The sequence below is a fragment of the Dipodomys merriami genome, unplaced genomic scaffold, assembly GCF_024711535.1.
Source record: "Dipodomys merriami isolate MVZ:Mamm:240054 unplaced genomic scaffold, mDipMer1.0.p SCAF_1780, whole genome shotgun sequence".
In the NCBI taxonomy this organism is placed as follows: Eukaryota; Metazoa; Chordata; class Mammalia; order Rodentia; family Heteromyidae; genus Dipodomys; species Dipodomys merriami.
In genome coordinates this window covers 41988-55985 of record NW_027203138.1, presented here as the reverse complement: position 1 = coordinate 55985, position 13998 = coordinate 41988, and the positions used below count along the sequence as shown (strand labels likewise).

Sequence of the window (13998 nt, the reverse complement as noted above, 5' to 3'; positions counted from 1 at the left end):
GCAATTTAATACATTTTAATTATTTATAACTTCCTGTATTCCAGAACTGCTCTGATAAACTAGGTGTATGAGAGAATGGGAAAGTAGAAAGATATGGATACCAGCATACAATGGAGACAGGAAAGGAGTTAATACAGAAATACACAATGAGTACTACGTAATGACCTCTGTATTCCAAGGGGAGGTGGGGCAGGGTAGGAATTTTAGCTTGAGATTGGCTTCCAGCCAATCAAACCATGATACAGATCACAGAGTCCAGAAGAGAAAATAGCTTGCCGTCTTCATACACAAGGCATCGTTACACCACGCCTCCACTCCCCACAAAGCAATCCCTCCCAACTGTGACCACAGCGGAGAAGGATATCCGTCCTTTACTCTGAAGGGAAGACAGGATGCAGTGGACAGAACACCAGTCCTTCTCTAGATGGATGACCCTGCTCGTTCCACTTAGAACTTTGCATTTGGATCTTTTCCCAGGCCAGGACTATGCAGGAGGCTTTGCTCTCAAAACTCGGGCAGTGGGCCGCAGTTAGAAGCCCCAAGTCAGCCACATGACCACAAGGTGGACAGCTGCTGCTAAGCTGTGAGTTTCAGTGGATAACGGGTATCTCATGTATTTATGACTTCCGATGCCTTTAAGTTATAGTGTGTTTATTGTAACAGTAAATCCATTTGTGAGCTAATCGAATATCCCCATTCCCAAACTGCCTTCTCTTTATCTGGAAATAACTCACTCATCTTTTCTCTTCCTCCTCCTCTTCTGTTTCCTCTCCTTTCTACTTCTTCCTCGTCTCATACTCCTCTTCCTTTCCTCCTCTTCTCCCTCCTTTCCCATCTCTTCTTCCTCCTCCCCTCTTTCTCCTCTTCCTCCGTCTTCTGTTGCTGCTTCTCCTCCTCCTCCACCTTCTTCTTCTGCTTTCCTTCCTCCTCTTCCTCCTCCTCCTCCTCCTCCTTCTCTTGCAGTGTAGGAGATTGAATTCAGGGTCTCATGTTTGCTGGGTAAGACCTCTATCACTTGAGCCACACCCCCCATTCTGTTTGCTTTTAGTTTCTTTTTTTAGATAAGATCTCTTCTTTTGCCCAGGCTGACCGCAGATCCTAATTCTCCTACCTTCATCTGCCAAGTAGCTTGGATTACAGGTATGTGTAGCGATACATGATGAATAAGTGGTTTTTCTCATCCAGATCTTACCATTGAAGGGCCGAAAGCATGTGTCTTCTTTACCATAATGGCCATGGCATGCAGCTGGTACCAGCAGTAACAAGAACTTAACAAATATTCATCAGACCATGACAAGACAAAAAGCAGATTCAAAACACAAAAGATAAGGCTGTGATGAGCACCAGCCAAGTGGTGGTGGCCAGCTTACCCAGGGTGAGGCTCTGAGGTCAAACCCAAGGCCTGTCCACACAGCTCTCCCTCTGCTCCAAGGGTTCTGACATATTTAGCTGATTGACCTTCCTCCTGGACCTAAAGCATACCATCCACATCCTCAACTGGAACCAACAAGAGCTGGTCTTTTTATTGTTCAAGTAGGTAGCCTGGATCTAGGCTTCTTTTCGACCTGAGTATTTTAGAAGAGTTCAATAGATCAGTTCAACATTCATTTATCTTGGACTGTCATTTTGATCTATCTTTTATGCAGGTTTATACAATTCAAAGGAATTGTAGTCCTCATTATTTCCTCATTGGTTAATAAATCATTAAGAAGTTAGTTTGACGGGGCTTTTTAAGATGGGGGGGAATCAACCTTTGTTGAAATTGTTAAAAGCAGATTTTCCTCTTAAGCACTGAGATCAATTTTTGTTCAGTTTGGTTTTATTTTTTTTAGAGTGAAACCTAAATGTACAAACACACCATTGCCTCTTAATTTCTATTGTTTGAAGTCTTTGATTAAATACAATTCCCTGTATAGCTTATCTGAGTTCCCATGTGTATAGCTTAGATTGCATTGACCATTCAAACCCATTCAGCAAGTAAGATATGAAAAGCCTGGGACACTTTGCAGCAAATAGTGAAAGGGCATTCAAAGTTTTGGTCCTCCACAGCCACAAAGAGATGTAGGGTGTACAAATAGAATGGCTGAGTCTACTCCCTGCAGGCTGCACCCAACATGGTGGCCTTTCCTCCCAGCTTGATAGAGATCTTTCACCTCACAAGTGGTTCCAGAACTCAGGTAAAGAATCTTTGAAACAAATCTGTTCGGAGACAATAGCTATTATCTTCTAGGAGTCAACAAACTAGCTGTCAGCCAGCCTTACATTTGGATACTCCTGAAAAGACACAGTATGACAGTTCACCAGTTTGTGAGTTTGTGTGAAAAGAGGAAACTATCTTAGAGCAAACAGTCCATGCCAGTTAAGAAGTCGCTGGCACTATCAGATAGAGGGAGCAGAAGAGCTCAAATAATTGTCAATGATCAGTTTCCTCTGTGCACTTTCTCACCCTCATTTTGCTCATGCGCTATGAACAGGAAAACTCCTGCAAGTGAACCAGTCAGCAACCATCCCAAAGCCTCAGGACGGAGGAGAAGAGAACTGATCTAATACATTCCTACAATAAATTCATACATGTGTTACTCCAAACCCCTGCCAAATCGATCATTTCATGAGGGCATAATCTGTAAAAGATTCCCCTGGTTGAATGTTTCAACTCAGTACTTTTGCTGCTCTGACACTGAGACTTGTCCCATTGTCACATAAGATGGTGATGTACAGAGAACAAGGTCTGGAGCTCAGGCTGCCTGGCCCTCCCCTGTTCACTACTCAGGGTTGAATCTTCTGTACCTCATTCTCTGAATCAGGAAATCAGGAGCGGAACCTCTCTTCTGAAGTTGTGTTGAAGCACATATGTACACGTACACACCCCCCCACACACACAAACTGCACGTACGCACACCCTCCCACACACAAACTGCTCTAAAGAGTATGTGCAGTTTGCCCACTTAAGAAACAATTCATAAACACTCTTGAATCCCCCAAAAGAAGTATAGTAAAGTATCCCCCAAATGAGAGGTAGAAGGAAAGAAGTTTCTAGAAGCAAAGTAGGACCCTATTCACAATCAAACTAAAGGGAAGGAACCAAGGATAGCCAGAAGGGAAACTCACAGTTCATAGAAAATGAAGAGTGTAAGCCACAGAATCAGAGAAGAGAATGCAGCAAAGGGCGGGGGGTTGGCTGAGTGGTTGAAACTTCTGGAATGAAAAGTTCTGGACAGGAGTGAAGCCTGGCATGGACTCAAGCCCCAGGCATCCCCCAGGAGTTGGTGGAGAACCAGATTCCCTAGAGAAGACAATCTGGTCAGATATAACCTGTTGTTCTCTGAGAAAGAGAAGTTCCAGTGTGACCGCTGCTCACCACAGTGACCCAAGGCCCAGTGACAGGATGCCTGCCCTGGGCCCTGACAAGTCCCACCTGGGAGAGCGTCTGCCCTGCCTCAGGGCCAGTTCAGGCCTGCCATTGTACACAACAGCCCTTGTTTCCTCCTCTAACAAGCAGCTCAATATCCAACCACCATGGGAACCCAGTCCGAGAGGCACAGGCACGATGGAGGGGAAGCTGCCAAGGCAAGCATTTGGAAAGGAGCTGAGATCACAGCAGGCAAAGCAGCCATGAGGGTGTGTCTGCAAGGAGTCTTTTTAGCTGGGTAAGGGAAAGAGGCCAGTGCAGGTGGGCAGGGCACTTCCATAACCAATTTGAACATTTAATAAAGCTGCCTGTGGTGGATAGATGGCTTCTGATTTGACATCTGCAGCAGAATAAGGGGCTGCAAATTCAATGAACAGTCTCTGGCCAGAGAAAAAAGGTCAAAAGCTTAAGTTTCTGTACTTCCAGTGGTTCCTAGTATCTCCAGTAAGTATACTAAATTAAAAGACATCCTAGGGTTTTCCCTCCTTCTCTTCCCTCTCAAAGGCATTTGTGGTCCCTATGGAGTTCACAACCCCCTGTAAGGCAGTCGCCACTTCTCAAACTCCTTGCATCCGCTGCAATATTTAGGCATCATGCCAGGAATCCATGACTGGTGCCTATAATCCTTGGTACTCAGGGAACTCAGATCTGGAGGATCACCAGTTGAGGCCATTCTGGGAATACAAGTCTGTGGATTCAGCTTGGGTACACCTTTACAGACGTAGGTATTTTCTCTGTCTTGCCACAGCCACCACGGTATGCCCCCCCTCCCCAAACAGAAGGTCCTGTCCACACAAATGTGTTCACGGTGAAAATGGACACTGAACTGGTGCCCATCAGAGGCAGAGCTCAAGCTCATGGTCCGTGGCTAAGTATGAGAGCCTAGGAAAGAATCCACAGGTGCTCTTAGAGTGACTACATAGCGCAAAGTTCCTAACTCCATGGGGGAGGCGGGGTCTCAGAACTTCAACTCTGTAACACATGATCAAACCATATCACTCTACACCCCAAATTGAAATTCTGCATTACCCTGAAATGCATTACTACACTGGGGGTTGGGGGGGGGAAGGGAGATAATCTGAGCCATCAACCAATGATAGGTAGAGTTGAATAAACAAGAGAAGGGGAAAACAATTTCAATGATTTCCACACTGCAAGTGTCCAAAAGATAGGGACTATGGAACCTTCCTATCTCCACCATTCCCTACGAATATTCTCATCACTTCTTTCAGAATTCCAAATGCGACAGAAAGAACTTCTCACTCCTATCAGAGGACTGAAGAAGCACAGGTCCTGAGAAGTCAGGTGCCTTGGTCCTTCAAGTTCTATGAAATAGACTTCTAGATTTCTCCACATCTATGCCTGCATTGCCTGGTTTGGCTCTTGTTTGGAGCAAAATTCTAAGCAACAAAGCTGCCTCAAGCAGTCTTCTCTTCTGGGGGGGCAGGGTGAATGTGTGGAGCCCCAGTTGCTAAGAATAGCTCAGACCACCTTGGAAGGAGCTCTGGATCTGAAAGGAAGCCCACTGTGGAGTGTGTCTCCTTCTCCCCAACCCATCTGTCATTATGAATTTCCCAAAGCGCATCAGAGATGGTTCAATGTGTGGAGGCATGTCTTTTCTCCTATTTCCTTTCAAACACTCAGCTACGCCAACTATTTTTCCTTCCCCAGTGAGGTGCATTTTGGTAACTGGATGATGGATAGACCTTACAGAATCCTCTAAGGAAGAAAGAGAGCAGCAAGAGCCAGGAGAACTTGCCGAAAACAGCAAAGAAATGTAGGCAGTTCCCAAAGGAAGATCTCTTTAACCATATACAGAAAAGCACAACTTTCAATTCACATGACTTTCCCCAAGTTTTGTTTTCTAAACTAGGTAACAAAGATTAGAGGGCCAAAAATGACTGGAGGAAATTTTTGTGGGAATGCATGGGTATGGAAACACACTGCCGGGAAGGAGTGCAATCATCCTGAAAGTCTCCATTTCCAAGTCTTTGCAAACTCAAACTCAGGGGCTCTGTTGTCTAATACACAGATAAGCTTCCAAGAAGAGTTTTTGTATTTCAAAGAAAACTCTCCAACAATGATTGTTTCTTTTTTTTTTTTTTTTGGGTCCGGTCATGGGGGCTGAACTCTGGGTCAGGGCGCTGTCCCTCAGCTCTTCAGCTCAAGGCTAACGCTCTACCACTTGAGCCACAGCGCCATTTCCGGCTTTTTTTTTCTGCTTATGTGGTGCTGAGGAATCGAACTCAGGGCCTCGAGCATGCAAGGCAAGCGCCCTACCACTGAGCCACCTTCCCAGCCCAATGATTGTTTCTTAAAAAAAAAAAAAAAGAAGTAATTATCTATGGGTTATAGAGTGTGGTTGTTTAAAATTATTTTTCTTATTTGTTCATAACAAATAAGAAAACATGACTTTTTTATTAGTATTTTGATGGGGTTGCACCCAGGGTAACAATTCCAGAAGTCAGGTTACAAGTACAATGATTCCTGGGTGATGCCCCCCTCCCATCCCTTATTTGTGGAGCTGCTGCTCTGTCTGGAGACAATAGGAGGAACTAGTTGTGGCCAGAACAAGTCAAGCCTTGTGCCTTCGTGGAGTTTAATATAGTCTCTACTTGAGAAAATCATAAACTTACGTCGTAAGGGCAACTTGCTACCTAGTTGCCAAAGCAAGCTGTGTCCCAGGCACATGGGACGGACCAACCAACCCATCCACAGCTGAGTCTCAAGCTGACTTCCATCCTCACGGTTCAAAAACCTCACAAAACCCAAATGTGTCTATGATAGTCACCGCCCGAAAACAGATACACTGAAGCTACATAGTCCAGTCCTCTACCCACTCATCAGGAGCTATGCCTGCCCCTAAGCACAGAGTCATTACCAGTCCTGATTCCTGACCAGTTCTGACCTTGCTTGGCCTCACACTGCCATTTGCTGATGACCAGGGTCCCTTCCATTTACAGCAGCCATGAGGATGTGTCCACAGTGAGCCTCCAGCTGGACTCCAAGGAGTTGGGGGGGGAGGGAGAATGAGTGCCGTGGGCAGCTGACATTAATGATCCAAGTATGCATGAGAGGTGCTGATGGGTCAGCCTGGAAGCCGTATTTGAAAAATAAATAAAGCAAACAGGGCCGGAGGCATTGCTCAGATGGTATAACTTCTGTCTAGTAAGGGCATGGCCCTGACTTCAAAGCCTAGCATGCAAAGAAAAACAAAATGATGGCAGTCATGTCCTGACCCTTTCACTGTCTGTTACGCAGTGCTGGGCTGGGTGACCCCAATGGGCTGTGACACACAGCCTGCCTCTGGGACTGGAAGCCTAGACTTCAATCTGGTGGCCTCATGCTCTTCCTTAGCTTTTTCTTCCAAAGCTGGCATTTTACCACTTGAACCACACTTCTACTTGAGCTGGCATTTTTGCTGCCAGATAGTAAAAAAGAAAAAAGAAAAAGAAAGCCCAGAAGTACTTAGTCCTTAACAATGGTAAGGAAATAAATATAACACTTTATTTAATCCTTCATGCCATTTAAATGTAGTTTATCTACCCAGAAAACAAACACAAGTACTTCCCAGGTGAAAAAGGTGAACTATGTCCTTTGTCATGTAAATTTGTGCCCCCCCCCCACCACTACCACTGTCAACATAAGAAAAGGAGTGGGCGCTGGAGAATCATCCCTTCAAATCAGACCAGGTGAAGACTAAGTTGCTGTTCCAGGCCCGGGACTAGAGAGAGGTGAATGCGGAAGGGACTCCATTTCATATTGCACATTGGCGTGAATGCAGTCTCAGAGAGTGAGCTTGGATGCCCTGCTGTTGAAACTCCAATAAGAAGAGGACAATGCAACTCCATTAGCCACCGCCCTGCCTCTGGACATTTCCATCCTTTCATTAAAAATGAAGCTGGCAAAAGCAGAACTCTACCCCATGAACAGTCACGATGTTATTTTCAAGCGCGTTCCTCCCTTGCTTTTCCTTCCGCGGGGCCCTGGACAGCCAGGATAGAGCTCCTCCCCAGCAGGCTTCACAGTGGCCCTGTGGAGTGCACAGAGGTGCCCTGAGGAGCAGCGAGCAGGTGTGGGACCAGACCTCTTCTCCCAGCCTCCCTCTCCAGTCCCCTCTCCTTCCCACCTCCAACTGCATTCTAAATCCCAATGGCCTAAATTAGCCCTGGGGTACATGTCACACCAAGAGCAGAGAGGGGGTACAGGTCACACCAAAAACAGAGAAGGGATACAAGTCACACTACCAAGAGCAGAGAGTGGACAGAGTCATACCAAGAGCAGAGAGGAGGTACAGGTTACACACTGAGAATAGAGAGGGGTACAGGTCACACCACTGTGAGCAGAGAGCATCCCATGGGGAGGGGAGAAGATGGCACCCACCAAGGCTGATGAGCAGGAAACCAAACCACACTCCCGCAAACAACTACACACACACACCAAACAACCACACACACACACCCCAAACAATCATAAACATCCCAAACAACCACACACATCCCAAACAACCACACACACCCCAAACAACCACACACCCCCAAACAACCCCCCCCCAAACAACCACACACACCCCAAACAACCACACACCCCCCAAACAACCACACACACCCCAAACAACCACACACACCAAACTCAGCAGCATTGCTGTTTTGAGACACATCTGCCTGGATAGTCTTCCATCTCCATGGACCAAGAGTGAGGCTAAGGCTTTGGGCCTAGTCAGGGCTTGGACCTCGACTGTCAATAAATAAGCCATATATGCTGCTCATCCGATGATGTCAATTCGCCAACACAATCACTGGGTGCATCTAAGGTTTGGGCTCAGTAGGATCACAGTGGGACAACACATCCTCAGCTACATGCTGGTGGCTGGCACCTATCATCTCAGCTACTTAGCAGGCTGACATTAGAAGGATCAAGGTTCTAGGACAGACCGGGCAGAAAGGTCCTCAAAACGCTATTTCTGGGGGAGAAAAACAGTGCGGTGACATGGGCCCCTGAGTCCAACATCACCAGTGAACCTAGAGGAGGTGGGTTCAGACTCAGTCATACAACATTGGCAGAAAGCAAAGGAAGCCTGGAGGCAAGGTTCAAGTGGTAAAGCATCCGTATAACAAGTGCAAGGCCCTGAGTTTAAACCCTAGGATCACCAACATTTTATTTTATTTTATTTGAGAACATACTGTACAGAGGGGTTACAATTACATGGGCAGGATAATGCATACATTTCTTACCAAGCATTGCAGCCTCCTCCTTTGTTTACCCTTCACCTACCTTCCCAGCCTCCCCCCTCCCCCGCACCCAATCATACCCCATCCCACACCGACATTGTAAAGCTGGTTTTGACATGACATTTTGTACTTCTCATTGTTGCAACAGGTCCACCTGAATCCTTAAACGACTTGTTTGTCCCCATCTCCTCCACATGTTATACTGACATCAAATATAGTGAAAGCGGGGGTTACACTGTGGGGGAGGGACATACAAAGCAACAAAGAAATAATCTTATAAATGCGTGAGAAACACATGCATGAAAGAAACGAAAACATTAAAATACATATTTAAGGGTTCATTTTCCTAACATCACATTATCTGACCTTTTCGCTTGACTCATACCTATACTAGATATTGCAAATAAGGGAAACCATGGGACCTATGTTTCTTTGGGCCTGGCTTACTTCACTTAATATAATTTTTTCCAAACCTTTCCATTTCCTAACAAATGGGGAAATGTCATTCTTTCTGATGGAGGCATAGAATTCCATTGAGGATCACCAAAATTTTGAACAGCAAAAATGAGCAAAGTGTGCTCATTTTAGGGCTTATCCTGAGCCAAACCCCAGCATACAGGCTTGCATAACCCTCATTGCAACCTTGTGTGTCTTTACTTGACGTCTGAGAAAGAGTGGCTCCGAACGCAGAAACACTTTGCGATTCTACAGATGGAACTCAATCCCAGCTCCCTAAAAAGAGCTGTGGGTGAAGTGTGTCCTTTCTCCTCTGGACCAGGGTTGACATGGTCTCAAGGCCTGGTCCGGCCACATCTGTAACATTCACGGGTCAGGGAGTGTGGCCCTGTGTGTGCTCTCTCTACCTCTGCGGTTCAGACAGTTAACATGGCCTAGAATTCCAGCTTTTGAGCCAGATGGCCTGATGTCCCCACCTGGCACATCAAGACACTTACATTTCAGTCTCATCACTTGTGGCCTGAAAATAGCAACACAGTCCAATGTATGGAAAAGAAGAAGGAAGAAAAAGATGGGAACGTCTCCCCCAAAGTTTCAAAGGCTCCTCAAGTTGACAACAGAAGGCAATAGGAGACTCAGCATGAGAATGTGGCACCCAAAATAAAGGCCTTTATCAAAAACTTCACAGTGGATGGGGAAACTGAGTCTCCAAGAGGCAGACGGTGACCCTAGGCTCTTCCTGCCCAGGGGTAGGTAGAGACGTGGGCTGGAGCTTGAAGTATCTGTGCGCCTGTTTTAACCCAGCCAGCACGTGGGTCAGGACACTGGTCCTCTTATACAACATCCTCCACTGCCTCCCCCAGTCCAAAAGGTGGGATGTATGCAGGGTGCACAAAGAATCGGCACTGAGAACAGGCAAATCCCGGGGAGCCCACAACACAGATGCTTCAATGTATATGATGTACATCCTGGAAAATCACACATGCTCTTGAAAGTGCAAAGTCAGACTTCCTCTTCCCTCCCTCTCACTTTCTCTCCTCACAGGCTCAGCCTTATGCAGAGGTGATAAAAATCAGCCTCAGGATCCAAACCAATGTCCTCAGTCCTGCAAAGCCTTCCAGGAGGCAGGGTGGCAGAACACACACAGACACACACACACACACCCACACACACACACACACACACACACAGACACACAGACACAGACACAGACACAGACACACACACACACACACACACACACACACACACACACACACACCCCACCCATCCCAGAGATGGCTTATTGATGCAATTACATGGTTCAAAGCCAGTGGCACCTGATGGGGGAAGAAAAAGACAAAACCAGAAAGGGCGGGATGGCCCCAGCACTACTCCCTGGGGCCGGCTGTACAAGTGCCAAGTGCCTTTTCCTTGTGAACCACAGAGGCAGGTGCGGGCTGGCAAGCAGACAGGACCACAGCCCTGGCAACAGGAGGAAGTGGTAGTTGAGGTTTCCCGGTAGATCTCCTGATCCTCTCTGGACCTCAGGACCTCTCCTAGGCTCCCCAGTGCTTTCCCTCTCTGGTCTGTGCTTGGCCTGCTCCAGAGGGACAGACAGACAGAAGTTAAAAGAGCAAGGTAAGTTTCCTTTCACCCCTACCCCATCTCCTCATCCCTGTCCAGGGGCAGGGAGTACAGAGTTGGACACACAGGGAATCAAGAGCTCCGGGCTGCTGCCATTGGATCAGTGGGAAACTGGGCTGTTTGCATTTCCAAGTGCTGAATGGCCGGCCACTGTGATGTCCATGTTGATAATTCCTGACGCTTTGTATTCCAGCAAATGTTTAATCCCTCACTGATCAATAATCCTCACTAGGCTGTTCTTTTTTCCTTTTTTTAAAGAACCAAATCCCTTTTTACTCTTCAAATCCTTGAATAAAATTAGGCTGCTTTAGCCCTGGATGCGTTATTCCTCAAAGAAGCTGTGTGGTTTCATAACCTCGGTTGGGGTATTTTTAAAGGGGTTGCCTAGACACACTTGCTCTTGGTGTCACCTAACTTGTCTCTGCAATTGCTGTGTGTTATAAATTGGTCTCCTCAGACACTGCTTTCAACACAGATCTACTTTTTTTTCCCTCAAAAGAAGAAAATAATTCAAAGTGAAGTTATTTGCCCTAACTAAACCAGTGAGTCTAATCTTTGCATTCCTGGCTTACACTTAAGACCTTCTGTACAACTTGATTTCTACCTTCCATCTAAAATTTCTTTCCAAAACCATATTGAAAAGAAAACAACTCCATTCCTAGGCCATCTTAAGAAGCTGTACTTCTTTCTTAGAGGCACAGCTGAATGTTTTGGAAAATGCACATGACACATGGAAAGAGACAACGGCTCTGTGCTCACAGGGGATGGGCTGGCAGGGGGGTCTCACAATCCACTCCAGGTCCACCAAAGTTCCACAAACAATGGCAACAGAAAGAAACTGCCCTTCCTCTGTAGCAGCAACCAAAGCAGCAACTTTCACCAAACCTAACCCAAGCCAGGAGTGCGTCCCACACACACCAACCACTTCCACAGTTAGCCCATAAGAGCCCCAGCAGCTCACCACAATATTTATTAGAAAAACACATAATTTGTGGTGGAGAAAGAAGAGTCTCTCATACAAAAAAGAAAAAAAAAGGGGGGGGGGAAGCTCTTTCAAATGCAATTAACCAAAAGACATATTTCCCCTGTGTTTGTAAAGATCACTCTATGAGAAGCATAGTTTTTGTGTGAGAGGAGGGGGGGGAGAGAAATGGGTTATCCCCACTAGTTAAGAAAGACAATTACATTACTGGAGATTACCTTCATCATTAAGGAGAATGGGCTTTATTCATATTTACAGACCTAAGCAGACTTCAGTTTACAGGTCACAAATGAATCTCTTCTCGTCTCAGATGCACATGTGGACACTGACATGGGCTGCTGTTGAGTTGATTGGATAATAATCTTATTCTCAAGCTCCTGCTGGAAAGAAGAGCTCCAGAGGAGGGCAGGAGGGGGAGGGGGAGATGGGTGAGAGAGGGAGGGAGGGAAGCAAGGAAGGAAGGAAGGAAGGGATAAAAAGAAGAATCCAATCATGTATTCTTCCTGGTTGGAAAAAAAAAAGTAACCCCAGTATCCTGGAAGGATTTCAAACACAGGCGAACAGTGTGCAGGAGGGTGTGTTAACAGCATGCCTTAGCGGTGTGGCCTGCCTGAGACACTCTTCCTTCCCATTGGCTGTTCCCGCTAGAAACCCAGACCCATCCCTCCTTTCAGAAGTCAGGAATTCAGCTCCAGCCAAAGTCCAGAAAACATGCTCACGCAGGGACAAGGCCCCACCACCGATCCATAACCTTTGAGGTTGTGTCCTACAGTCAACCTGAACAACAGTACATAGGAGTGAATTTTTTCTGCCTTGGGTTGTGTTCCCAGCTTTGTGTCTGTTCTAAACTGAAGGTCCATCAAAGAAAAGAAAAATAGACAGCTTTCTTTAGAGAGAACATGCTGTCCTAAATGCTGGGGAGAAAGAACTTTCTCAATCAGGCTTCCAAAACCAGATCTGAAACGTTGTCTATATCTTAAAATCCACCCAGGTGATTTTTTAAAAAAAACTCTGTGCCAAAATAAAGTAAAATCCCCAATTAATATGTGTCCTTTTGTGGACTTAAGCTATATCTCCCTCTGAAATGCCACATACCAACGCACCCTTTGAAAAGCTGTTCAGAATCACTTGGAGCAGCAATATCTAAGCAGTATACAAATATGCATTCAGGTGACAGGATGACTAAGTTTTCTTTTTCAAACAATGTTTTTCTCCCTAACTTCTTTTAAAGCAGATTAATTTTTGAGAATCTGAGAAGATATAATTCTTGCTCATAAGAAAAAAAAGCAACAAAAAATTGAAGGTGGGACAGAAGAAATGGAGAAAAACATTTTATTTTAAAAAATAGTAATAATAAAATATTTTGTGGCCCATTCAGTATTTCCCATATATAATTTATTAAAATTAGATGAAATTATGAATATTAAGTGCTCATTTGAACTAAAGTGCTTCCTCTTTCATACATACATGCACACACACACAATTTGTATTGTATCAGTTTCAGAAGGCAACAGAAACTCTAAGGATACAAAGAAATATGGTGTCCCCAGCCTCTAATACAAAGCATGCTGGGCAGCCCTGAGCTTCTGGATTACTGAAAGGTGTTTCTGTGCACATAATAGCAAGGCCTCCACCTCTCCCTCCCTGCCTGTAACTCATTGCACAGCTGCAGGTAGCTGTGGCTCTAGTCCCCTTATCTAAGGTCCTTGGTCCTTGTTCCATAAAGTATTTTCCTTACCACTATTAAATAAATGAGATGTCCTTCCTGTAATTCTAGGTTTCTGTGTTTAGAATGGAGGTGATTTTGTTTTTAATGCTTTGCTGAAGAGGGAAGAATAAAACTGAGCTCTCGCTCCAAGAGTGTTTATTTATGCTATTATAAGAGCAAACTAACTTTTCAGCACTTAGATTAAAAAATCAGTTTGCAAAGGCTAAACAACTTTCCTGTCGCTACCCCAAGAGTGGGGGTAAAATAAAAATATTCATTTGCCCTAAGATGATCACATGAGAGTTGTAAGTCTTCCCCCCACTCGAGAAAAGAGGGTAAAACCTGGGCCATAACCAGTGCCTGAGTCTGCCATGACCTCACCTAGGGGCCTTCAGCCTATGTCTGTGGTGTGTGTGTGTGTGTGTGTGTGTGTGTGTGTGTGTACACCAATGCAGACAAAGTCCCTATGTGTGGCCGATGGCCTCATGTACTAGGGTGGCATGGTTCCTCAATAAGTGTAAATTGCATCCACGTCTCCAGATTTGTTTCCATGAACTATACTAGAAAAATGCATCTTAACCAAAGA

General features: G+C 45.5%; 1 long non-coding RNA gene across 1 annotated transcript; it reads left to right on the top strand.

Annotated features, from left to right (window-relative positions):
• Positions 1 to 276: 276 nt before the first annotated feature.
• Positions 277 to 2586, top strand: LOC138829885 (uncharacterized). Its single transcript, XR_011372766.1, has 3 exons — positions 277 to 583; positions 1085 to 1140; positions 2475 to 2586. It is a non-coding gene; the product is annotated as an uncharacterized lncRNA (long non-coding RNA).
• Positions 2587 to 13998: the final 11412 nt, after the last annotated feature.